This window comes from Bufo bufo, chromosome 1 (assembly GCF_905171765.1).
Source record: "Bufo bufo chromosome 1, aBufBuf1.1, whole genome shotgun sequence".
In the NCBI taxonomy this organism is placed as follows: Eukaryota; Metazoa; Chordata; class Amphibia; order Anura; family Bufonidae; genus Bufo; species Bufo bufo.
In genome coordinates this window covers 63,617,019-63,644,025 of record NC_053389.1, presented here as the reverse complement: position 1 = coordinate 63,644,025, position 27,007 = coordinate 63,617,019, and the positions used below count along the sequence as shown (strand labels likewise).

At 45.5% G+C, this 27,007-nt stretch overlaps 1 protein-coding gene across 2 annotated transcripts in view; it reads right to left on the bottom strand.

Annotated features, from left to right (window-relative positions):
* GRIK4 (glutamate ionotropic receptor kainate type subunit 4) overlaps positions 1-2,133 on the bottom strand; it is a 308,075-nt gene extending 305,942 nt beyond the window's left edge. For both annotated transcript variants that reach the window (XM_040425209.1, XM_040425214.1), the window contains exon 1: positions 1,881-2,133. The gene's annotated coding sequence lies outside the window, so the exon portion shown is untranslated. The remainder of the gene's footprint in view (positions 1-1,880) is intronic.
* Positions 2,134-27,007: the final 24,874 nt, after the last annotated feature.

Below are 27,007 nucleotides of genomic sequence, written 5' to 3'. Positions count from 1 at the left end.
CTACAATCTTTTTTCTGAAGTCCTCTGACAGCTCTTTTGCTCTCACCATGGTGCTCACTCTCACTTCAACAGTCAGGGGCACACCAAACTAAATGTCTGAGGTTTAAATAGGGCAAGCCTCATTCAACATGCAGAGTAACGATCTACTAATTATGTGCACCTGGTGTGATATACCTGTGTGAGATCTGAGCCAATTTAAGAGGGAATACATGTGAGGGTGTCCTATCTTTTTCCTCAGTTAGAATAGGCATTTTTGTAGAATGACATTTACAGAAGATCTTGAAAAGACTTTTCTTCAGTTTTCTTTGTTTAGTTGGATTACTTTAATCTCTCTGTATTGTTGAAACGGAGATGAAATAACCATTTATTAAAAATGTTACAAAAAACCACATGCTTTCAAAGGGTGTCCTAATTTTTTCACATGACTGTAGATAGATAGATAGATAGATAGATAGATAATGGATAGATAGATAGATAGATAGATAGATAGATAGATAGATAGATAGATAGATAGGAGATAGATAGATAATAGATAGATAGATAGGAGATAGATAGATAATAGATAGATAGATATAGAGATATAGATAGATACAGTAGATGGATAGATATAGAGATATAGATAGATAGATAGATAGATAGATAGATAGATAGATAGATAGATAGATAATGGATAGATAGATAGATAGATATGACATAGATAGATAGATAGATAGATAGATAGATAGATAGATATGACATAGATAGATAGATAGATAGATAATAGATAGAGAGATAGATAGATAATAGATAGATAGATAATGGATAGATAGATAGATAGATAATAGATAGATAATAGATAGATAATAGATAGATAGATAATAGACAGATAGAGGGTAGATATAGAGACAGATAATACATAGATAGATAGATAATAGATAGATAATAGATAGATAGAAAGATAGATAATAGACAGATAGAGGGTAGATATATAGACAGATAATACATAGATAGATAGAGATATTAGATGATAGATAGATAGAACAGACAAACAAACAGATAGAAAGATAGATAAAGAATAGTTAGATAGATAAGGGATAGATAGTGTTCTTCACTCTCATCGATGTATATTTGGAGTAGTAGTCCCCCACCCCCGGGCTCTGTAGCCCCCGAGAGCCGACACCAGGCAGATTACCATTTGGCCCACCCTGTCTGCTGTGAAACACAATCCAATAATTACAATTTGTCTCCTTCTAGAAGTCACAGCTCCTCTGCTGCAGCCGGGGAGCCGGTGCCTTCCATTCATTAGGGTTTCTTCTCATGTCCCTTCCATGTCCAGCTCTGCTTAGTAACTAATGGCAGGGAAATCATCCATTCTGGAGGGGGCAGGAGAAGCCCCCTGAGCTGCAGCTGGTGCAGCTCTCCCTGGGCCTGTCCACCTGCCGCTCATGTCACCAGAGAGCCCACATTCCTGACCAGACATAGACTCATTACCAAGCCGCCAATCTACCACTGCAAAGTATAGGCTGCTCCATACCTCGTCCATATACTCCATCCAACTCCCCGGGCAGATTGATGCAGCTTACTCCCCCCCTACCCCCACCGTGATGCAGCATTGCATTAGATGCAAATAGCCTTACAGAATAAATAGAATTTGCACCCTGGATTTCGTTAGGGAGGAAGTAATTGCGTTGTTAACCCTTCTCGTCCCGCCGTGACAAGTGACAGGGCTTCACGTCACTTCTCTATGAGTAGCGTCTATGATATCGATAACACGTTGGGGGGGGGCGCACATGTAATGAGAACTTGGGACACGTCTACCAAGAGAAGCCGGTGGGTTGTCGAGCGGAATGACTGATGATCGGGGGGTACGAAGCAGAATTGGAAACGTGGACTTGCGTTACCTTTCCGTATCTCAGTGCATGGCTCCTAAGTGCTTGGACTTGTTCCTAGGATTTCCTCCTCCTCGTCTACAAGAATAAGCCGGGGGATAGTCCGTGTCTTCTCTTTCTTTCTCTTCCATGCTTCATTCTTCTGCCCCTGGTGTCATGTCACAGACGTCGCCTCCTAAATGCAGCAGCCCCAGCACATCTGGTGGAGGGGGGTGCTGCGAATAATGCGGAAGGGGCGAGAGAGGAGACAATGAGGCAGAGCAGCGTCTTCCTTCAGGATTATCCAGCGGCTCAGAGGCAGCGCCGAGGAGAAGAGACATGAAGGAAAAGAAGGGAGGATGCGATGGAGAGGAGGACTGGGGGGGGGGGGGAGAACTGTGGAAAAAGGGAGCCGTGGAGAAGGAGGGATTAGGTGGAAGAAGGGATTGCAGAAAGGAGGGGTGAGGGGATGTGGGGTCAGAGAAGAAAATGGAGTTAATGGAGAGGGGGTGGGGGGGTGGTTGGCTGGAGAAATGACGTAAGAAGGGATGGAGTGGTGATCTACAGGTACGGAGTGATCCGGAGTCAGCGCAGGTGGAGACAACTGCATGAATAGCAATTACCGCACCCGACTCCTAAAACAACCTGTTGGTCATCAGGGTAGATTTCTGTGACTGTGCCATTGACTGGAATGGAGCCTGCCAACGAAAAATGTAAAAAAAATCCATGCGCCTGCTGCAGAAGCAACCCCATGTCTGCTGCGTGTGAATAGACACTTACTACACGCATACATCTTGCAGCTGAAAAAAAGTTGGTAAAAAGTGAGGTTTTTTATTTTTCATGTTAGGTGTTTGTTATTTTCACCACTTCCTTTAGTGCTGTTTGCTGCCATTTAAATAAAAAATAAACACAAAAAATCCACAGCAATTAAAAAAAATCCCACCCTGAAAAAAAATCCTGTCCGTGCTCCGTGTCATACCTCTCTGACTACTTGCATCTAATCATTCAGGAGCATCTATTCTTGCATCTAATTCATATGCGTACGGTACTTCTGGAGCATCTATTCATCTATGACTAAGATGTGCCGTTCCTTTATTATTCCTGCTAGAAGTTTATAATTAAAGGTCCATCTGGGTGGTACCAGCTGGGGATGTGTCCCTGTACAGTCTGACACTATCCAATCAGTGCTGCCAGTATGAGACAGGGACACCCCCCCCCCCCCTTCCTTCCCAGTAACACCCAGATGGAACTTTATTGCAGACTGCTGGCAAATGAATCACAACTTCTAGTAGGACTAATAGAGGAATGGAAGAACAGAGCCATAACAATTGATGACCCAGAATGGTTATTACATGGGGGATACAAGTAGTTACTAAAACAGACATGTCAGGAGAGTGACCTCCACAGTGCCCCATAACAGAGACATCCACAGTGCTCCCATAATAATAATATCCACAGTGCCCCCATAATAGTGATATCCACAGTGCCCACATAACAAAAATATCCACTGTGCCCCCATAACAGTGACATCCACAGTGCCCTATAACAGTGACATCCACAGTTACCCATAACAGTGACATCCACAGTGTCCCCCATAGCAGTGACATCCACAGTGCCCCATAACAGTGACATCCACAGTGCCCCTATAACAGTGACCTCCACAGTGCTCCCATAACAGTGACCTCCACAGCGCCCCCATAACAATAATATCCACAGTGCCCCCATAACAGTGACATCCACAGTGCCCCCATAACAGTGACATCCACAGTGTCCCCCATAACAGTGACATCCACAGTGCCCCCATAACAGTGACATCCACAGTGCCCCTATAACAGTGACCTCCACAGTGCTCCCATAACAGTGACCTCCACAGCGCTCCCATAACAATAATATCCACAGTGCCCCCATAACAGTGACATCCACAGTGCCCCCATAACAGTGACATCCACAGTGCCCCATAACAGTGACATCCACAGTGCCCCCATAACAATAATATCCACAGTGCCCCCATAATAGTGATATCTACAGTGCCCCCATAGCAGTGACATCCACAGTGCCTCCATAACAGTGACCTCCACAGTGCCCCCATAACAATAATATCCACAGTGCTCGCATAACAGTGAAATTCACAGTGCCCGCATAACAGTGAAATTCACAGTGCCCCCATAACAGTGACATCCACAGTGAACCCCATAACAGTGACATCCACAGTGCCCCCATAACAGTGACATCCAGAGTGCCCCATAACAGTGACATCCACAGTGCCCCCATAATAGTGACATCCACAGCACCCCCATAACAGTGGCCTTCACAGCAGCCCCATAACAGTGACATTCCCAGTGCCCCCATAACAGTGACATCCACAGTGCCCCCATAACAGTGACCTCCACAGTGCCCCCATAGCAGTGACATCCACAGTGCCCCCATGATAGTGATATCCACAGTGCCCCCATAACAGTGACATTCACAGTGCCCCCATAACAGTGACATCCACAGTGCCCCCATAACAGTGACATCCACAGTGCCCCCATAACAGTGACATCCACAGTGCCCCCATAGCAGTGACATCCACAGTGCCCCCATAGCAGTGACATCCACAGTGCCCCCATAGCAGTGACATCCACAGCACCCCCATAACAGTGACATCCACAGTGCCCCATAACAGTGACCTCCACTGCGCCCCCATAACAATAATATCCACAGTGCCCCCATAACAGTGACATCCACAGTGCCCCCATAACAGTGACATCCACAGTGCCCCCATAACAGTGACATCCACAGTGCCCCTATAACAGTGACCTCCACAGTGCTCCCATAACAGTGACCTCCACAGCGCCCCCATAACAATAATATCCACAGTGCCCCCATAACAGTGACATCCACAGTGCCCCATAACAGTGACATCCACAGTGCCCCATAACAGTGACATCCACAGTGCCCCCATAACAATAATATCCACAGTGCCCCCATAATAGTGATATCTACAGTGCCCCCATAACAGTGACATCCACAGTGCCTCCATAACAGTGACCTCCACAGTGTCCCCATAACAATAATATCCACAGTGCCCGCATAACAGTGAAATTCACAGTGCCCGCATAACAGTGAAATTCACAGTGCCCCCATAACAGTGACATCCACAGTGAACCCCATAACAGTGACATCCACAGTGCCCCATAACAGTGACATCCACAGCGCCCCAATAACAGTGACCTCCACAGTGCCCCCATAACAGTGACATCCACAGCACCCCCATAACAGTGGCCTTCACAGCAGCCCCATAACAGTGACATTCACAGTGCTCCTATAACAGTGACATCCACAGTGCCCCATAACAGTGACCTCCACAGTGCCCCCATGATAGTGATATCCACAGTGCCCCCATAACAGTGACATTCACAGTGCCCCCATAGCAGTGACATCCACAGTGCCCCCATAACAGTGACATCCACAGTGCCCCCATAGCAGCGACATCCACAGTGCCCCCATGATAGTGACATCCACAGTGCCCCCATAACAGTGACATTCACAGTGCCCCCATAACAGTGACATCCACAGTGCCCCCATAACAGTGACATCCACAGTGCCCCCATAACAGTGACATCCACAGTGCCCCCATAGCAGTGACATCCACAGTGCCCCCATAGCAGTGACATCCACAGTGCCCCCATAACAGTGACATCCACAGCACCCCCATAACAGTGACATCCACAGTGCCCCATAACAGTGACCTCCACAGTGCCCCCATAGCAGTGACATCCACAGTGCCCCCATGATAGTGATATCCACAGTGCCCCCATAACAGTGACATTCACAGTGCCCCTATAACAGTGACATCCACAGTGCCCCCATAACAGTGACATCCACAGTGCCCCATAACAGTGACATCCACAGCACCCCCATAACAGTGGCCTTCACAGCAGCCCCATAACAGTGACATTCACAGTGCCCCTATAACAGTGACATCCACAGTGCCCCATAACAGTGACCTCCACAGTGCCCCCATGATAGTGATATCCACAGTGCCCCCATAACAGTGACATTCACAGTGCCCCCATAACAGTGACATTTACAGTGCCCCCATAACAGTGACATCCACAGTGCCCCCATAACAGTGACATCCACAGTGCCCCCATAACAGTGACATCCACAGTGCCCCCATAGCAATGACATCCACAGTGCCCCCATAGCAGTGACATCCACAGTGCCCCCATAACAGTGACATCCACAGCACCCCCATAACAGTGACATCCACAGTGCCCCATAACAGTGACCTCCACAGTGCCCCATAACAGTGACCTATGTGCTGCCTGCGCCTGTATGTTCTGCCTGCGCCTATATGTGCTGCCTGCGCCTGTATGTGCTGCCTGTATGTTCTGCCTGCACCTGTATGCTCTGCCTACGCCTGTATGTGCTGCCCACGCCTGTATGTGCTGCCCACGCCTGTATGTGCTGCCTGCGCCTGTATGTGCTGCCCACGCCTGTATGTGCTGCCCACGCCTGTATCTGCTGCCTGCGCCTGTATGTGCTGCCTACACCTGTATGTGCTGCCTGCGCCTGTATGTGCTGCCTGCGCCTGTATGTGCTGCCTGCGCCTGTATGTTCTGCCTGCGCCTGTATGTGCTGCCTGCGCCTGTATGTTCTGCCTGCGCCTGTATGTGCTGCCTGCGCCTGTATGTGCTGCCTACGCCTGTATGTTCTGCCTGCGCCTGTATGTGCTGCCTGCGCCTGTATGTGCTGCCTGCGCCTGTATGTGCTGCCTGTATGTTCTGCCTGCGCCTGTATGTGCTGCCTGCGCCTGTATGTGCTGCCTGCGCCTGTATGTGCTGCCTGTATGTTCTGCCTGCGCCTGTATGTTCTGCCTGCGCCTGTATGTTCTGCCTGCGCCTGTATGTGCTGCCTGCGCCTGTATGTGCTGCCTGTATGTTCTGCCTGCGCCTGTATGTGCTGCCTGCCTGCGCCTGTATGTTCATTCTGTGGCGCCTGGAAAAAAATCTCCTATCTCCTATTCTTGTCCACATAACAGACAAGGATAGGACAGTTCTATAGAGGGCAGGACGTTCCGTTCCGCAAAATGCAGAACACACACGTCCAGTGGACTGCAAAAACAGCTACGGCCGTGTGTATGAGCCCTAAGATTCCTAGCTTCCCTTCACAAACAATTTTTACCTGCATGTTTTTTTTTTTCTATAAAAAAAAGTCATGTACCCAAAAAATGCACCAAGAAAAAAAGATCACAAAAGCCCACTATTAGCAGCGTGCTGCATGCTTCCCAGTTACTGTACAGCAAACCTCTGGCCATGTCGGCAAAAAAAAAATCACCAGGATAAAAGCTGCCAAAAAGAAGTATTTAAAAAAAAAAACACTATAGGTGACCACACCCTTTGTGAAATCCTCGGTTTAATTCTCCAACTGCCACCAGTCATATCTACTGTTAGAAGCTGGGACAGTTACAGGTAGAGAGCTATAGCAGAAACGGCACGCCCTCTGAGAAGAGGGACCCCCCCCTCCACCCCACCCCCGAGCTGGCATAGGGAAGGAGCTGGAGCAGAAAGGACACATCCCCTGAGCTGTTATTAGGAGGGAGCTGTACCAGAAAGGACTGCCAAGCTGCAATAGTGAGAGAATTACAGCAGAAAGGACACGCCTCTTGATCTGTGATAGGGAGAGAGCTGCACTGCTGCAACATAAAGGACTCACCCCCTTAGCTGTGATAGGGAGAGCCCTGTAGCAGGAAGGACACACCCTCTGAGCTATGATAAAGAGAGAGAGCTACAGCAGAAAGGAAACACCCACTGAACTGTGATAGGGAGAGAGCTGCAGCAGAAAGGACACACACTTCTAAGCTGTGATAAGACGATAACTGTGGCAGAATGACACCCCCCCGAGCTGTGATAGGGAGTGAGCTGCAGCTGAAAGGACACAACTTCTGAGCTGTGATAGGGAGAGAGCTACAGCAGAAAGGACACAACCCTTTGAGCTGTAATAGAGAGAGCTGCAGCAGGAAAGACACACCACCTGAGAAAAGGACTCTTGTGTGCAATAAGCATTAAAAAGGGCACATTCTGTACGGAGTAGAGGAGGGGTCAACACTCCAGCTATTGTGAAACTACAACTCCCAGCATGCTCCAATTACACTACTTCTCTGGAAGTTCTGACAACAGCTAAGTATTCATGTTAAGAACTGTAGAAGGCCACAGGTTGGGGAGTAGTGCTCTAGAGGTATTCTGTCTGCAGGTGCTGCACAATTTAGAGAACCTTAGACCCACCAGAGTATGTGGTTCAGATACTCACCCTCTACGCCAGGGGTCAGCTCCCTACGGCACTCTGGCTGTTATGAAACCAGTGGCATACCGCCAATTGAGGCAGACCACGCAGCTACTATGGGGCCCGTGGGGAAAAGGGGCCCGCAGTGAACCAAAGGCTCCGCCTGCATAAACCAGCAGTGTGGAGCGCCGGCAGGGGGGAGGAATGATGAAGCGGGCAGCTCTCTGCTTCATCATTACAGGCAACTATGGATGCAGAGACAGCTGCCTGAGAGTGGGACATACCTCACCCATTCCAGGACCGCGGGGTAGCCACTGAAATCCTGGACTCTCCTGCCGGATACAGGCTGGTTGGCAGGTATAGTATCCCTATCATCATTGGAGAAAGCTAAAGGACCTGTGATGATGTCATCACAGGTCCTGTACATCTAGTAAATGAACTACACAGTCCATCAGGACAGGTACTTCCACAGCATGGAGAAGAACTGCAGGACGAGCTCTGCACTGAGACTTGAATGGAGTGGTGAGAGGAGTTATATGTATATACACACACAGGGGCGTACACAGAAATCATTGGGCCCCATAGCAAGAATTTAGATTGGGCCCCCATGCCCGTTCCTAGTCTCTCCCACTATACGCCCCCTGGCTCCTCTCACTACCCTCCCTAACTTCTCCCCCTGCCCCACCCCGCAGCAGTATTTTGTTCTACAAAATGGCAGTACTAGTGAATGGGATCTGGTAGGTTCTGGTGGTCTTCAGCATATATTGACAAGAATATAGGGCATTACATGATGTAATACCACCCAACTTTCCTGCTGTCCAGCATGGCACATGCGCAGAGACATGAGAAAAGTGTGAGGAAGTGAGTGCCCCCCTTCCCCCATCCCCCATGTCATGCAGGACAGCTGGGAGACACGGACATTACTCGCTATTCTGCATGACACATGTGCAGAGACAGGAGTCTCTGGGAAAGCTGGGTGACCCCCTCCCCCCTGCCTTTCCATGTTCTTATTATCTGCATTTATGCCTTGCAGGATAGCAGGAAATCTGAGTCACATTACATGATGTAATAGCACCCAGCTTTCCTGCTGTCCTCCATGGCACATGTGGAGAGACATGAGAAAGCTGAGTACCACAACTCCCACCTCCCCTCATATCTTCTCATGCCTCTGCACTTGTGCCATGCAGGACATCAGGAAAGCTGAGTCACATTACATAATGTAGGGACAACCAGACTCCCTCCTGTTCTGAATGGCATATGTGCAGAGGAATAGCCTGGGAAAGCTGAGTGGAGCTTCTGTAACACCAAGGAAGATGCAGATCCATGTACACAAGTATCATACGTGTGACTGGTGTCATACATGTGACTTTGGTCTGAAGTCCTTGACATGAGTTCAGTGGACCTGCTCGGCATAGTCCTAGGTCCCCATACATCCAGGTCAGTGCATGTTATTTGTGGGCCATCACGTACCCAGTATAGCTGACGCATGCACTGTACGACTCTATAAGTGCCTCCATACGTGGGGGAATACTGACGCACAGACCAGCGCGGTGTGTGACTCATCCTCTAATCTGCGTAGTTAGCAGTCAATCAGAGGGGAGCAATAATTTACAGAACAGGGAGGTAAATGGGTCAGATAAGCAATCTGGATAAATAGCATGGGACCGTACGCAAGGTGCGTTAATGTTCCCAAATAATCACATTGCAGGGGGTGGGGGGGTGTACAATACATGCATCTGTCCACCAACATCAGACACAGACATAGTACTAATAGATATATCCCAGATTCCCGCACTGTGAACAATTAAAGTTGAAATGCATTGTTAGGACTGCTGCACATGCGCACAGGAGTCCTCTCTATTATGTTAGCACCGCACAGCAGTCCGGACTGTGTATCTCAGCGCAGCTTTGAGAGCTGACAGTGGTAGAAAGGGAGGCAGTAGGAAAATTAAAAATTACAATCGCGGCTCCTTCTGTACAGGAGAGATTCCTTTTATACTCAGTCCTGCAGGATTTTTTATAATTTGCACTGCATTTATCAAAGTTAGGCACAATGTTTGATACATTTGGTGCATCTTTAAAGGGGTTGTCCCACAACAAAATATTCTATAGTTTTCAAACCAGCACCTTGATCTGAATTCGTTTGTAATTGCATGTAATTAAAAATTTAGCATAGCCACTGAGTTATTCAATAAAATATATCTGTATAGCGCCACCTGCTGTTTGCTGTTTTTCTTATTTCTTTGTCCATGCTCACTGAGGTGGCTGCACATGCTCAGTTTCATCCTTCAACTGTCTCCTGAGCTGTGCTAGGGAGAGCTGAGACACGCCCCCTGAGCTGTGATAGGGAGAGCTGAGACACACCCCCTGAGCTGTGATAGGGAGAGCTGAGACACGCCCCTTGAGCTGTGATAGGGAGAGCTGAGACACGCCCCCTGAGCTGTGATAGGGAGCGCTGAGACACGCCCCCTGAGCTGTGATAGGGAGAGCTGAGACACGCCCCCTTAGCTGCAGCATAGAAGACCCTCCCCTTGAGCTGTCAGCTTGATATAAATCTAGCAGAGCAATTGGAGCAATGAATGTGGAGATCACTGGATCCATGTGAGGTACAGGGCTGGTTCTAGCTTTGTTAGAAAGGGATTGTCATGTGCTGTATGATCTCTGATTTTTTACATAAGTCATAGGATAACCCCTTTAAGTCTAGCCTTTTCGTCTTGAGATGTTCCTCCACTTTCTACACCACCCTTTCACTGGAGAAAGATTGAGATCATTTTTGCAACAGTCAAAGTCTTATGCACTTTCGTGTCCATTACGTTTCATAGTTTGTTTTTTTGTGGCCCGTATGTGGAACCATTAACTTCAAGGGGGTTGAAAAAAACGGAAATCACTCCATCCGTATGTCCTCATGGGTGTTCCCCAAAAAGAAATAGAACATGTCCTATTATTGTCCGCATTACAGACAAGGATAGGACTGTTCTGTTACGGGCCGGACATAAGCTTTCTGCAAAATACGGAATGCACGCGTCCAGTATCGGTGTTTTGCGGATCCGCAACTTGTGGACCGCAAAACATCTAATGGTCATGTGCATGAGCCCTAAGTCTGGTTTATATAAGCTCGACAGGCTTAGGGTCCATTCACACGTCCGTATGTTTTTTGCGGATCTGCAAATTGCGGATCCGCAAAACACGGACACCGGCAATGTGTGTTCCGCATTTTGCGGACCGCACATCTCTGACACTCTCATAGAAAATGCCTTTTCTTGTCCGCAATTGCGGACAAGAATAGGACATGTTCTATTTTTTGGCGGAACGGAAGTGCGGATCCGCAAATAAGGATGCGGACAGAACATTCCGGCCCCATTGAAAATGAATGGGTCCACAACTGTTCCGCAAAATTGCGGAACGGATGCGGACCCATTTTGCGGACGTGTGAATGGACCCTTACCATGACGACTTCCCCACAACTTGTTCAAAACTGGAGGGAGGGTGTAAATATGCAAAATGTCACAAATGTTTAGCCCATATTTATGCAGGCAGAATTCTGGAGCGCGGGGCTTGATAAATACCCCCCACAAATAGTGCTAATGACCTAGCGATAGTTAAATATTCCCATGAAGAGTATTACTAGGAAATGAACGGGGCATTTCAAATGAAGTATTATTACATGTACATTATAGTTTCCTCTCTAGTAGTGCCCCTGCTGTTTCTCCTTCTGGTCCGCCTTCTTCTGCATTCAGTGGTGGACACACGTGCTCAGTAGCTTCCCTGTAGTGTACGGGAGTTGTAATACCCGTCACTACCAAAGTGTCACTTGGTGTGCTGTCGTCCCTCCTAGTTATGGAGAAGTTGGTATATGTCAGTTTTATAAATTGTCATGTAATGTAATGTTATGTATTTCCCTGTTACTGTGAAACTTGCATGTACAGGCCTAGGGGTGTCATTCCAGCTCTTAGGCATTAGAGGGAGCTAGGGAGCCCTAGTTTATATAAGGGCCAGACAAGGAAGGGAAAGTCAGTGTAACCTGATCTAGTGTGGAGTGCAGAAGGCAGTCTAGACCACAGGTCAGAAGTTTCTAGAGCCTGAGGAAGTGTCCAGAAGCGGAGAGAGACAGAAGCAAAGATCAGGAAAGCAAGAGGTACTCAGAAAGACAGAGGAGGTACTTATAGAAGCCATAGCCAAGGATATAAAGCCAGAATTAGGTTAATGGGCCTTGGTGAAGAATTGCTGTATTCCAGGATCAGACAGAATTAGAGTGCAAGCTCCTGTGCTGCAAGTCCTGTGTTCAACACTCTGTAATTACCCTGCTATAACCGACTTGCCTGCATCGACCGAATTGTAAAATCTACTGTATGCCAAGGAACTGCGATTCCAACATTGTCTCTGCTTGAAAATTACTAAAGTTGGAGTTCTGTTTTAAAGCTACGTTTCCTCAATTTATTCCTGCATCCGCAAACGGCGTGCCACCGTTTACTTGGCACTGGCGTCACGAACTATTTCTACCTATACCTGCCCTTGCAGAGAGTCAGCTGTACCAGGTTAGTGTATATTGCACTACATCACCCAGAAACACCTACTGCACACAACTTGAGTACGCTGCACCTCTCTTTTGGCGTCACGAACAGGATACGCACGCTTTCCAGTGCAAGAAGCGTGAACTTTGTGCCTTATACCGTTGCCCTGTGACCAAAGTGACAAATAACCTGTTTTATTCAAGTGGACTTTGTGGACTGAAAATCATACCCAAAGTGTACCAAAAAACTCTAAAAAGCGCTGTGCAGTATTGCGCTGCACAGAGGAAGAAAACCGCCGCATTGGAATGTGGTTTTGTGGACTTTTTGCAATCCTGCTTGCTGTCAGTGAATAGACAGCGTTTGTACCTAAAGATGGCCGCTGAGCTTGCTGAATTTACTGCTGCACCCAGAGCACCGGACCGCTTGCTGCAGCGGTGCCAAGCACGTCACACCCTGCAGTGATCATGCCAGGGCCGGCACGGTCCATCAGAGGGTTCACCCCTAGGCCTATGGGGCCAATACCTATTAGGGGCCCCTTTACTCTACAGCTGCCCCCTGACACTGTTATGTGGGCCCATCCTCCTGTAGAGGACTACTACAGACGATACTTGCCAGCGGAGTCAAGTGATTACAATATGCCACTGTGATCAGCCTGCTAGGCCTTTGATTTATTTCTTCTGAAGTTTCATGTTAACCCTTCCAGGACAGGAGTCCTACATTTCCTGGTCCTTTGTTGCGGCTGCCAGTTTGTCCACGGCTCAGTGGTAGGTGTTGACCACTGAAATTATAAAGTCAGCAAGGCCAGGCTTGTTTCCAGGACCTCCTGCCTGCTTTTGCTACCCACGCCAAGTTGTGCCTGTTCCTTTGTTGCACCTTTTACCCTTCACCCCCTTTTCAGGTTGATCAGGGGTATTACAGCACTTTTCTTGCTGTCCTTTTATAGTGCAATTTGATACTAAGGAACCGTGCCCGGAGACAGACTCAAAAGTACCTGAGCCTCTGAGATTCTTATTCTTTTAAAAGTATTGTGCCCAGGGATGGACTCCACCGCATGAGAGCCTCTGTGATTTAATGAGAAATGACCTGGGTACGGACTCATGTTTGTTATTTGAGCCTCCAAGAACTTTTATACCGTTTTCTACTGTTTTATCATGGACTTATTCCTTGTCATGGACTATCCTGGTTATAATGTTACGCTGTGCCAGGTCAGCGCCCCCGTTCCATTCACTATCCTGAGAGAAGAGAACGACGCCCCTTGTCACTACCCTTCACTTTTGCCAATTGGACCTGATGTAAATGTAAATGCAGATGAATTACATGTATGTATGCCTGCATGTCTCTATTTTCTATTTCAGGTAGAGATTCCAGTTGGGCGACCCATGATGGAGTACGAGGTCGTACTCAGCTTAAAGCAGTGGGGTATGTAGTGTACGGGAACTGTAATACCCGTCACTACCAAAGTGTCACTTGGTGTGCTGTCGTCCCTCCTAGTTATGGAGAAGTTGGTATATGTCAGTTTTATAAATTGTCATGTAATGTAATGTTATGTATTTCCCTGTTACTGTGAAACTTGCATGTACAGGCCTAGGGGTGTCATTCCAGCTCTTAGGCATTAGAGGGAGCTAGGGAGCCCTAGTTTATATAAGGGCCAGACAAGGAAGGGAAAGTCAGTGTAACCTGATCTAGTGTGGAGTGCAGAAGGCAGTCTAGACCACAGGTCAGAAGTTTCTAGAGCCTGAGGAAGTGTCCAGAAGCGGAGAGAGACAGAAGCAAAGATCAGGAAAGCAAGAGGTACTCAGAAAGACAGAGGAGGTACTTATAGAAGCCATAGCCAAGGATATAAAGCCAGAATTAGGTTAATGGGCCTTGGTGAAGAATTGCTGTATTCCAGGATCAGACAGAATTAGAGTGCAAGCTCCTGTGCTGCAAGTCCTGTGTTCAACACTCTGCTATAACTGAATTGCCTGCATCGACCGAATTGTAAAATCGACTGTATGCCAAGGAACTGCGATTCCAACATTGTCTCTGCTTGAAAATTACTAAAGTTGGAGTTCTGTTTTAAAGCTACGTTTCCTCAATTTATTTCTGCATCCGCAAACGGCGTGCCACCGTTTACTTGGCACTGGCGTCACGAACTATTTCTACCTATACCTGCCCTTGCAGAGAGTCAGCTGTACCAGGTTAGTGTATATTGCACTACATCACCCAGAAACACCTACTACACACAACTTGAGTACGCTGCATTCCCTTCTTCCCCTCCTCTCAGTTCTGGTGTAGTGATCTGATAGAGAAGCAGGTGAAGTGATCCAGGCACCATTCATTCATCCCTAGAAATATATAGGAATATCTGTCTCCAGAGAGGGGAGGGGGAAATGATATTACTGTGCGCACCATAGTGATGGTTATTATTGGATTCTCTGCGGCTGTGAGCGAAGGAATATTTTCTGTGCAGGGGAGGAAGGGGTTAACGAGAGATGACCGCAATGCACTCCTGGGGTTGCAGGTGCTTGATGAGCTTCTGACCACCCACAGAAAGAGCAGAAATAATAAAAGAGAAATAAAAGAGAAAAAAAAGCAGAGAATAAGGGCTCATGCACACGACCGTCTGTATTTTGCGGTCCGCAAAAAATACGGATGACATCCATGTACATTCCGTATTTTGCAGAACGGAACAGCTGGCCCCTGATAGAACAGTCCTATCCTTGTCTGTAATGCGGACAATAATAGGACATGTTCTATCTCTTTGCGGAACGGACATACGGAAACGAAATGCACACGGAGTAACTTCCGTTTTTTTTGTGGACCCATTGAAATAAATAGTTCCGCATACGGTCCGCAAAAAAAAAAAATTGTGTGTATCAGATCTTACACAGGGGAGCTGCATTATTTGCATTGATATCATTAAAATAATGGAGTGCGTTACCCCAGACATCTTTTAAAAATTTGTATCTTGGTGTCCAGGGGTGCACCACCAATGAGGCCAGGTGAGGCGATCGCCTCGGGCTGCACCAGGTAGGGGCAAGAGGGGGGCAGCCAATGGGCCATGGGCTGAAGGGAAGGTGTTAGGTTAAGAGATTGGGAAGGGTTGGTTCAGTTTTCGGCTCAAGCGGCAGAAAGGCTAGGTGTACCCTTGTTGGTGTCACACACCATAGGTCTTGTTGGAGGTTATGCCTCGACGGGTCAGAGCTTTACATAGTATTAGACAAGTGGAGTATATAAATTATGATTTCAAAGAAAGTATACCTTGGCGTAAGGCGACTTTCACACTCATGCATTCTGAATGGAAAGAGATCCGTTCAGGATGCATCAGGATGTCTTCCGTTCCGTCAGCATTCCGTGACCGGATACAAAACCGCTGCAAGCTGCGGTTTTGTGTCACGTCATAAAAATGAAAAAAAAAAAATTAAAACTGATTCGGCACTGAAAACAATGTAAGTCAATAGTGACAGATCGTTTTTTTTAGGGGCCTAAAAAAACGAATCCATCACCTATTGACTTTGAATGTATTTAGTGACGAATCCGTTTTGATTTCACACAACCGCATCCTAACAGAACGGATGCATCCTGATGTGCAAAATCAAAACAAATCCGTTTAATTCCGGTATTGAGATCCTCTGCCGGATCTCAATACCGGAATTGACAATGAAAGTGTTAAAGTAGTCTAACTAGTGGGAAAAAAAATACAAAAGTGGGAAAACTGAGATCCGATACCTAACAAATTTTCCTATTATAATTCTATAACTGCATTAATATATATACAGCACAGACCAAAAGTTTGGACACACCTTCTCATTCAAAGAGTTTTCTTTATTTTCATGACTATGAAAATTGTAGATTCACACTGAAGGCATCAAAAACTATGAATTAACACATGTGGAATTATATACAAGAGAATGTCAAGAGTGTGCAAAGCAGTAATCAAAGCAAAAGGTGGCTACTTTGAAGAACCTAGATTATGACATATTTTCTGTTGTTTCACACTTGTTTGTTATGTATATAATTCCACATGTGTTAATTCATAGTTTTGATGCCTTGATAGTCATGAAAATAAAGAAAACTCTCTGAATGAGAAGGTGTGTCCAAACTATTGGTCTGTACTGTATATATATATATGGAAAATGAAAATAATAATCCATTAAGCAGCAGTTAATTAATGTGTTAATATCCCCCTAAACAACGGGTTTATGTCGCTTTAAGCAATTAACTTCCTGTTAATAAGCTGATGGAGAAAAAAATCTCCGACCTTTATGGGATTAACCGCTTATCCAGTCTAGTCAATGGGGATTATTCACTTGAACTTGCCGCTACATTATTAATTTGGAGCATGGAGCGATGATAGGAGATAATCGCCAACAAAGAGATGAAACAGGTTTTGATAGGTAACCACTGGTATCCAGAAATGTGGAGAGCACCCTCTTGCCCAGTCTTGAACACTATTTGAAGTCTAGATAAATTAAAAATTCTGCACCGGTTAATTTATTAATATGTTTTTATCTCTGTTTATTAACAGTTTTATGAAGAAACATGGGTTCATAACATAGGATCACGCAAGATCCAACAATAGTACAAGCATACAACAAGGAAGAGCAGAGCGTACTATGGTAGTTACTACTCATTAGTAGGCTGTGAAGCATAAATCCTGCCTGATGTCAGACATTTGCTTACTGCAGGATAAGAGAAAAAGACCCTACCAGGCAAGTTACGGTACAATTGCTGCAAGCCCCTGATGAGCCAGTGCAGAGGATGGGAGTGGTAGTGGTCCTGAGGAGGTGTTGTCATTGCGTACTCCCTCAGGCCATTGCTGACTGGGGATCAAGCAGTGGAAATGTAGTTTTGAAGCGGATAGAAGTGAATGTATAACGGTTACTAAGTGCAAAGTACAACTTCAGGTACATCCAATAACAGCGGACTCCAAAGGCAATTTTTTGGCACCAGTAAGGAATATGGAGGCAGGTTGGAGGGCTGCAATTTAACACTACTAAGTGTAGATATCTACTATCAGGTCTAGTCTTGTAACTGGCCTAGTGGTAATCTGAGTGATGGGTGTCTTGTCTGTAGTCCCTCACCTTACAGTCTTCGATGCAGGTCACTCTGCTGTCTGACTACTCAAGGATTTACTTGAGGACATATAAAGTTGATCTCTTCAGGCAAGAAGCAGGGCCAGCCTACTCCTATCAAGAGCGAAGCAACAGGGTGGTTAGCTCTGTTCCTTGCTAAACATTGCCATTCATTCCTTCCTAGAAGTAATGGCTAACCATAAAAAATATAAAATTCAATAAAATACATAACAATACAAACTATTTAGAATAAAAGCATTTGCAGATACCCCCAGGTCTGTGCACAATATTTATGTGTAAGTAGACTATAAGCTAAACATTCAGAAGAGGACTCATTTGCAATCGCTAGCAAGAGAACAAGAGACGGAAAGAAAAAGAAAGAAGTGGAAAAAATAAAAATAAACTGGAAGGAGGGGGAGGAATGGAGAAATAGGGTTAAGATGGGAAGGAGGTCGAAGAAGGGAGGAAAAAACAATCACTACCAGGATCCCGGTAGGCACAGGAGTCTGCATATCAGGAGTGATGTATCCGAGAGTGGAGATCAGAAGAACAGTATCTAGAAGTCAGAGGAAACTTAAACCAGTTTTGCTCCACAGTACTCTGCAGTGACTTCCTCCATGCAACATAAATATATCATCTCCTGGTATCATTCTATAAATGGGCCATGTATGGTGTGCAGTGCCTTGGTATTATTGATCTAGCCACTATAATACAAAAATGCAGATAGAACCCAGTAGAATAGAGAGGTGAATAACTTGAGGGCAACTCCTCACTGATTTCTGAGAAACCTTATTCCAAAAAGGCTTACATTAATCACAACTCCACCACACATGAATCATAGTTCCCTTTTCCCCCTCCCAGTACCAACAGGTCTCAAGTACCATAGAAAAGATTGCATGTAGCCAGATAGGAAACCTCTACCAATTATTTTTTCCTGGCCAAAAGGCTCCATAGACAGTTTGTCTCTCATCTCTAGCTCATGTTCTCAAGCCAAGAGGAAACAAGGAGAGTCACCATGTGTGTCTTTGATCAGATTGCAATACAGAGGAGTCAGCAGGGAGGACAACTGTGAAATAACTCCTCTAGCACTGCTCCCGCAAGAGTCACATTGGGACAACCCTAGTAACCAGGTCTCTAAACAAAGATAGTAGGGACCTCAACAATAAGTGATAGAAGCGGGGGTCATCGGAGGGTTTAAGACAAAAAAAGTTTTCCCATTGAAGGCTAGGAGTGAGTGTTGGATTCTGGAAAATAGGAGTGAGGAGGCTATCCCTCCATGAACAGACATTCTTATGTGTTAAGGAGTCCCATAGTCTAAGAATTTGTTGTAATAATACGGCATTCTTGGCCAGTTGAGGTCTATCTCCAGGAGAAATCCAGGAAGCATGCATCAAGGGGAATGAATAAAAGATCTGTTCTAATCCAACCCACTGCTTAGGAACCCCATAATGATGCCAATTTAGAAGTCTCTAGTATAGCTGCTGTATGGTATAATTTAAAGTTTGGGAGGCCAACACCACCAAGAGACTTTGGTCTAAGATGACCTCTAACAAATTGAAGGACTGCTTTTTTCAGACGTTGAAAGAAAGAGGATGGTAGTGATGTGGGGACGGCCTGAAAATATAAGAACTTAGGCAAAATGTCCATCTTAAGTCCGTTCATGCCTTCGAACCAGGACAGTCCCTTCTTATTAAAAGTGTTGAGCTCATGTAAAGTATGATCCAGGAGAGCAAGGTGGTTTAGGACATAAAACTCGTCTTGGTCAGCCAGGACATTAACCCCCAGGTATTTGATGGCATGTGGTTGGCATTTGAAAGAGAATGAGGCTAGGAGCAGATAGAAACCCATTGACCCTTCCTTTGGCTGTGGGGCCAGAGTATAAGGCATGGATCCTATCAAGATAACGAGGGACCAGACCAATCAGTCTAAGGCTGAGTTCACACTACAGGTATTTGGTCACTTATTGTGAGACAAAACCAGGTTTGGGTCAAAAACACAGAACAGATGCAGATGTTTTCATTATACATTATCTCTCTGTAGGCTTTACTACTGGTTTTGACTCACAATAACTGATGGGAACAACTGACCAAATAACTGAAGTGTGAACTTGGCCAGTGGACCTGATCGAATGCCTTCTGCACCTCTACTGAAAGTAGGCCGAGAGGCATTGCGTGGGCCCAGGCTGTGTTCACAGCAGAGTTTTTATGGTTTTATTACAGACCTCCCAGCCACCGACGAATCTAACTTGTACTGAAAAGATAATAGCAGGGAGAAGGGGGGCAAGCCTTTCAGCCAGGATTTTGGAGTAAAGTTTTATGTCAATGTTAATTAAGGAAATGGGACGATAATTAGATGTTAGAGAGGGATCTTTGCCAGGTTTCAGCAAAACACGGATGTGCACTTCAAGGGATTGGGCCACAAAGGGAGACTCCTGAATACAATTAAAGATTATAGTTAGGAAAGGTGTTAATTTGTTCTTAAAATGTTTATAGAAGGTTGGTTGAAACCACCTGGGCTTGGCTTTTCCCAAATGGGGAGGTTTTAATGGCTGTCCTTAGGTCTACTTCCAAGAAAGCTCCCTCTAGATCTTCTCTAGTATGTGTAGATATAAAGGGTAACGCGGTCTCATATATATAGTAATTGATGCGAACAGTAAGAGAGGAGGGGGCACATCCGTGAATTAATCTTTAATGCTGTAACGTTGGGAGTAATAAGCGTGAAACACTTCCAGGATCTCTAGGGGGTTCTATACTATCAGGTCGTTTTATGTGAGGGATAAAAATGGGTGATGTGCGAGGATGTAGAAGATGGGAGAGTGGTCTACTGCATTTATTAGAATATTCATAAAAAAAAACTACGCCCCTGATCTTGGCATCTCTTATACAGTACTTCTGGTCAAATAAGGCCTCAAGGAGGTCAACATAAATAAAAGGAGAGAGGGCCTGTGTGTCTTTCGTTTCTAGGGTGTGTACATGGGTAAGGAGGTCATTAATTTGACGTTGCCGGTCCCTTTTTAAATGGGCCCCATGCTTGATAAACCCCCTTTTACCTTAAAGGGGTTCTCCAGGAATTAAGAAAATGAGAATACTTAAATATTACTTTATTGTAAATATATTCCCAAATACCTTTCATTAGTTATAATGGCTCATTTTGTCCGGGGAGCAATCATTAGGAAAAATAAAATGGCCGCCATCCTATTAGTCCACAAAAAAAACTGTCCTAATTACACAGGAGAAGAAGTTAAAGAGCTGCGCCATCTTCCTCTCTTACTTATCAAGGATTATGATCCTGAATACAGTTTAATATGATCTTCAGATAAATCTCTGTAGAAATGGAGTTCATTAGGAGACATGAAGTACAGAGAGGATAGTGTAGATAATGAGCAGCAGCTCTTGTATGCAGTCTCCATTACCACAGCCCCACATTACCACAGTCTGTTCTGTCCGTCCTCTTTGTACCTCATGTCTCCTTCATTACCTTCATTCCTTCAGAGATTTAGCTGAAGATCTTATCAGCTGTATTCAGGAAGGATCATAATCCCTGACAAGCAGAGCAGAGAGGAGGATGAGGCAGCTCTTTACCTCAGTGTTGTGAAGTAACTTGTCCTGCTGTGTGATTAGGACAGGTTTTGTGTGTACTAATAGGACGGCAGCCATTTTATTTTTCCTAATGATTGCTCCCCAGAAAAATGAACCATTATAGCTAATGAAATGTATTTGAGAATATATTTATAATAAAGTTATATCTAAGTATTTTCATTTTCTTAATTCCCAGAGAACCCCTTTAAAGGGCATCTGTCAGCAGATTTGTACATATGACACTGGCTGACCTGTTACATGTGCGTTTGGCAGCTGAAGGCATCTGTGTTGGTCTCATGTTCATATGGGTACTAGGGTACTTTCACACTTGCGTTGTTGGATTCCGGCAGGCAGTTCCGTAGCCGGAACTGCGTGCCGTGTCAGGAAATCTGTATGAAAACAGATAGCATTTGTTTCCGGATCCGGCAGACAAGTGCATTGAAACACCGGATCCATCTCTCCGGTGTCATCCGGAATAAGGATTCCGGTATTTTTTTTCCCACATTTTTCAAGGTCTGCTCATGAGCAGATCGGAAAAATGGATACGGTTTTCCATAAAAATTGGTACCGGATCCGGCATAAATTTTTTATTTTTGGTATTTTTTTACAGTTCTATTTTTTTCTAGTCTGATTTTTATTCATTGTTATTTTTTTGTGGTTCTAATTTTCATTTTTATTTTTGTGATTCAAATTTTAATTTTTGGGATTTTTATTTTTTTGCGGTTCTATATTTATTTTCTGGTCTGATTCACTTCTATGGGAAGCCGGCTTGGTGGTGGCCGGACCGGAGTCCTCCAGCCACCACTTTGCGGGGCTCCATTCTCGATATACTGTAGGTGCGGGTCCCCACCTATAAGACAATGGGGGCATATCCTAGCGATATGCCCCCATTGTCCATGATGAGACATCCCCTTTAAAAAAGCTGATCGGTGGGGTGTTGTGTCTCCGCCAATCGTATATATATAGCCTATCCCGTAGATAGCCTATCAATAGTAAATATGCAGGCAATTCCGAAATTTTGGCCGGAGAAAATACTGCAGCATGCTGCGGTATTTTCTCTGGCCAAATACCGTACAGTGACTGAACTGAAGACATCCTGATGCATACTGAACAGATTGCTTTCCATTCCGAATGCATTAGGATAAAACTGAAGCATTTTTTTCTGGTATTGAGCCCCTGTGACCGAACTCAAAACCGGAAAACTTTAACGCAAGTGTGAAAGTACCCTTACTGAGAAAAATGAAGTTTTATTATATGCAAATGATGGCCCTATGTTCATATGTGCCCACATTGCTGAGAAAAATTATGTTTTAATAAATGCAAACGAGCCACTAGGACTCCTAGTAGGAGCAACAGGGGTGTTACCGTTACACCTAGAGGCTCTGCTCTCTCTGCAACTGCTGTGCCCTCTGCATTTTTGTTGACAATGCCAGGCAGTGAAATCATCACACACGGCCCTGTCAATCAAAATGCAGAGGGCACAGCAGTTGCAGAGAGAGCTGAGCCTCTAGGTGTAACGGCAACGCCCCCGTTGCTCCTACTAGGAGTCCTAGTGGCTCGTTTTCATTTATTAAAACATCATTTTTCTCAGCAATGTGGGCACATATGAGCATGGGACCAACACAGATGTCTTCAGCTGCCGAGTGCACATGTAACAGCAGGGGCGGACATACTTCCTGTGCAGCTGGTTCAGCTGCACAGGGGCCCAGCGTGCGAGGGGGCCCATACAGCTTGGACAGGTCCACTGGTGAGTGGGGGTGAACTTCAGAATGAAAGATAATGTGCTGCTCAGGGACAGATTCATAGGAGGCTGACAGGTTTTAGTGTAATCAGCACTCCTGCTCAGTAAGGCTGTGTCCACAGGGTCTGATTTTTACTAAATCGAGGCAAAGGAACACCGCTTTTTACCGCAATGTTCTCGAAAATAGGAGCTTGTGAACCCAACCTTACTGACCAGGAGAGCTGATTGGTCTAAAAACTGAGAGGGGGGGAGCCTAAGTCTGTTACTGAGAGGGGGAGGAGCCTGCTACTGAGAGGGGAGGAGCCTGAGTATGCTACTGAGAGGGGGAGGAGCCTGCTACTGAGAGGGGAGGAGCCTGAGTATGCTACTGAGAGGGGGAGGAGCCTGGCTGAGGACACAAGAACCAGCAATACAGAGCCAGGAGGTGAGGAAGGGATCTGTATGTAATGTAGTGTAAAAGAGTGCCTGCATGTATGACAGTGTGTGTATGTGACAGTGCCCGCATGTGTACAGGTGTACGTGAGTGACCGCATGTGTCACAGTGCCTGCGTGTGTACAAGTGTGTATGTGAGAGTGCCTGCATGTGTGACAGTGTATGTGTATGTGTGTGACCGTGCCTGTTTATGTGACAGTGTGTGTGTGACAGTGCCTGCATATGTGACAGTGTATGTGTGTGACAGTGCCTGCATATGTGACAGTGTGTGTGTGACAGTGCCTGCATATGTGACAGTGTATGTGTATGTGTGTGACAGTGCCTGCCTGCATATGTGACAGTGTGTGTGTGACAGTGCCTGCATATGTGACAGTGTATGTGTATGTGTGTGACAGTGCCTGCCTGCATATGTGACAGTGTGTGTGTGACAGTGCCTGCATATGTGACAGTGTATGTGTATGTGTGTGACAGTGCCTGCCTGCATATGTGACAGTGTGTGTGTGACAGTGCCTGTATATGTGACAGTGTGTGTGTATGTGTGTGACAGTGCCTGCATGTGTGAGGATGTGTGAAAAAGAGCGGTTGCATGTATGAAAGTCCAGTATGTGTTAGGGTTCATTCAGATGGCCGTATGAAGAAGTCTGCATCTGTTCCGCAATTTTGCAGAATGGGTGTGGATCCATTCATTTCGCAGAAGATGCGGGCATCACATCGTGTGCTGTCCACATCCATATGTCCGTTCAGCAGCCCCGCAAAAATGATAGAACATGTCCTATTTTTGTACACAATTGCAGACAAGAATAGGCATTTTCTATCATAGGACGCACACGGCCAGTCTCCGCGTTTTGTGGATCCGCAATTTGCGGACTGTAAAGCACAGCCGTCTAAATGGGCCCTTAGGCTGGCACCACAAGGTGGCTGTGGCTGCAACACACATTGTGCAGCCAAAGATTGCAGCGACACTACCATACATCACAACTAGTAAAGTAAATGGGGCCGTGACCTGATGGTCACAAAAAATCCAACCTGCTGAATTTCTTGCTACTTTTCGATTGTGATTTTAAGAAACTTCAAGGTCACAATGCGACCCCATTCATTTTAACTCAATGCATCGTAGCATTGTGCTGCTGTGATCCTTGGTTGCACAACACATTGTTGGCCAAAAGCACTGTGCAGCCTTAAAGGGGTCATGGTATTTATTTATTTATTTCATTCCCCCCCCCCCCCCCTTCCTTTTTCATTGGTACTGTACTTATTAAATGTTGCTTCCTGGGCCAGCGCTGCGCTCCTGGGCCTTATATGCTGCTTGGTCTTCCAGGATTATGCACATATTGTATACTGTATGTTTATATTTGTATGTGTGGTTTGGGGAGGGGGGGGGGGGGCAAGCACATTCTTTGCACAGGGGCCCTCTGCTGTCTGTGTCCACCCCTGTGTAACAGGTCAGCCAGTTACATAGGTACAAATCTGCTGACAGATGCCATTTAAAGGAGTTTAAATCTCATTAAGAATGTAAACAGCAGGTGGCGCTATACAGATAGATTTTATTCAATAACTCACTGGTTCTACTAAATTTTTAATAACATATAATTACAAAAGTATTCAGATCCAGGGGCTGGTTTGAAAAATGTAGAATCTTTTTTTTTGGGCCATCCCATTGCTTCACTGCAGCACTATACCGTATTGTCATTATCACTATTTATAGGATTCATGAGCATAGCCTTATGAGGATCCTTTTCTGTAGTAGCTGATCCTTAGCAGGAAGCGCAATCTCATTATTGGTGCAGATAGGGGTGTCACTTGGGATTTGAACACTTGTAATCACTCAAGGCCAATAGCACCAGTGTTTCTATTGGTTTTTTCACATTAAACAGCAGAGCTCCCCCTAGTGGTGGCTGCAGGCATGCCGAAGTTTAGCCTTTAACTCTATGTACACATGGCAGCTTTGCATCATAAAAACTGAGCTTTATGGAAAAATGAATCAACCCTGAACGCTAGACCTTAAAAAGACACCGGGGGACAACGTACCAAGCAAAACGAGCCAGAACTGTAGCTCTACCGCTATATAAGGAGAAAATGGAAAAGCAGCGTCAGATCCTGGCAGAGGTAGAAAATGATTGATTTCTGACTTTTTGCTGAATTGAATTTTATTCGTGGAAGGGAACCAAATCTGGTACCGTTATTTTTTTATTTTTTGCTGGTTAATGTCATTCTGCAAATACTGAGAGTAAAATGGGGCTATACGGTTATATAACGCGTATCATAGGAATACTACTATCTTACGTATAACCTATATACATGGTAGTAACACAGTTATGGCCATTATACAGTATGGTCTACATTCCAAGGTCTGAGATTTCAAAAATAAACTTGCCCTCAAACAACATAAAATAAATCTCAGGACGTGTTCGCATGATGGATTTGTCCACTGGCTGATCCTAGAATTTCTGCCCCCGATTTGCATTCACCACTAAAGTGGCTCCACACGTAGATTAACCCCTTTAGTGGTGCTAATCCCCATGAGCCCTAAGACATCTGAAAGGCAACATGGATTCTCGATGGGCACGGATTTGATGAGGATTTCAACACCAAGTACTTGCCCAAATCCATGTGACTATACCGCCTTGTGAACATACCTTATAAGTGGATTTTCTGTGCCGAGAGCTGCGTTAAATCAGAGCCCCCATCACTTTCAATGGAAATCCGCATTTGGCTGAGTTTTCAACAGGACGGGGTTTGGGGCCCTCTTACACATGCAGGGATGATAGAGATGGAATTTTTGGTGCGTGTCTGGAAAAAATGTATCACAGTGGGGGGTGATTAAGACATACAGTACAGACCAAAAGTTTGGACACACCTTCTCATTCAAAGAGTTTTCTTTATTTTCATGACTATGAAAATTGTAGATTCACACTGAAGGCATCAAAACTTTGAATTAACACATGTGGAATTATATACATAACAAACAAGTGTGAAACAACTGAAAATATGTCATATTCTAGGTTCTTCAAAGTAGCCACCTTTTGCTTTGATTACTGCTTTGCACACTCTTGGCATTCTCTTGATGAGCTTCAAGAGGTAGTCCCCTGGAATGGTTTTCACTTCACAGGTGTGCCCTGTCATTTTTAATAAGTGGGATTTCTTGCCTTATAAATGGGGTTGGGACCATCAGTGGCATTGAGGAGAAGTCAGGTGGATACACAGCTGATAGTCCTACTGAATAGACTGTTAAAATTTGTATTATGGCAAGAAAAAAGCAGCTAAGTAAAGAAAAACGAGTTGCCATCATTACTTTAAGAAATGTAGGTCAGTCAGTCAGCCGAAAAATTGGGAAAACTTTGAAAGTAAGGGCTATTTGACCATGAAGGAGAGTGATGGGGTGCTGCGCCAGATGACCTGGCCTCCACAGTCACCGGACCTGAACCCAATCGAGATGGTTTGGGGTGAGCTGGACCGCAGAGTGAAGGCAAAAGGGCCAACAAGTGCTAAGCATCTCTGGGAACTCCTTCAAGACTGTTGGAAGACCATTTCAGGGGACTACATCTTGAAGCTCATCAAGAGAATGCCAAGAGT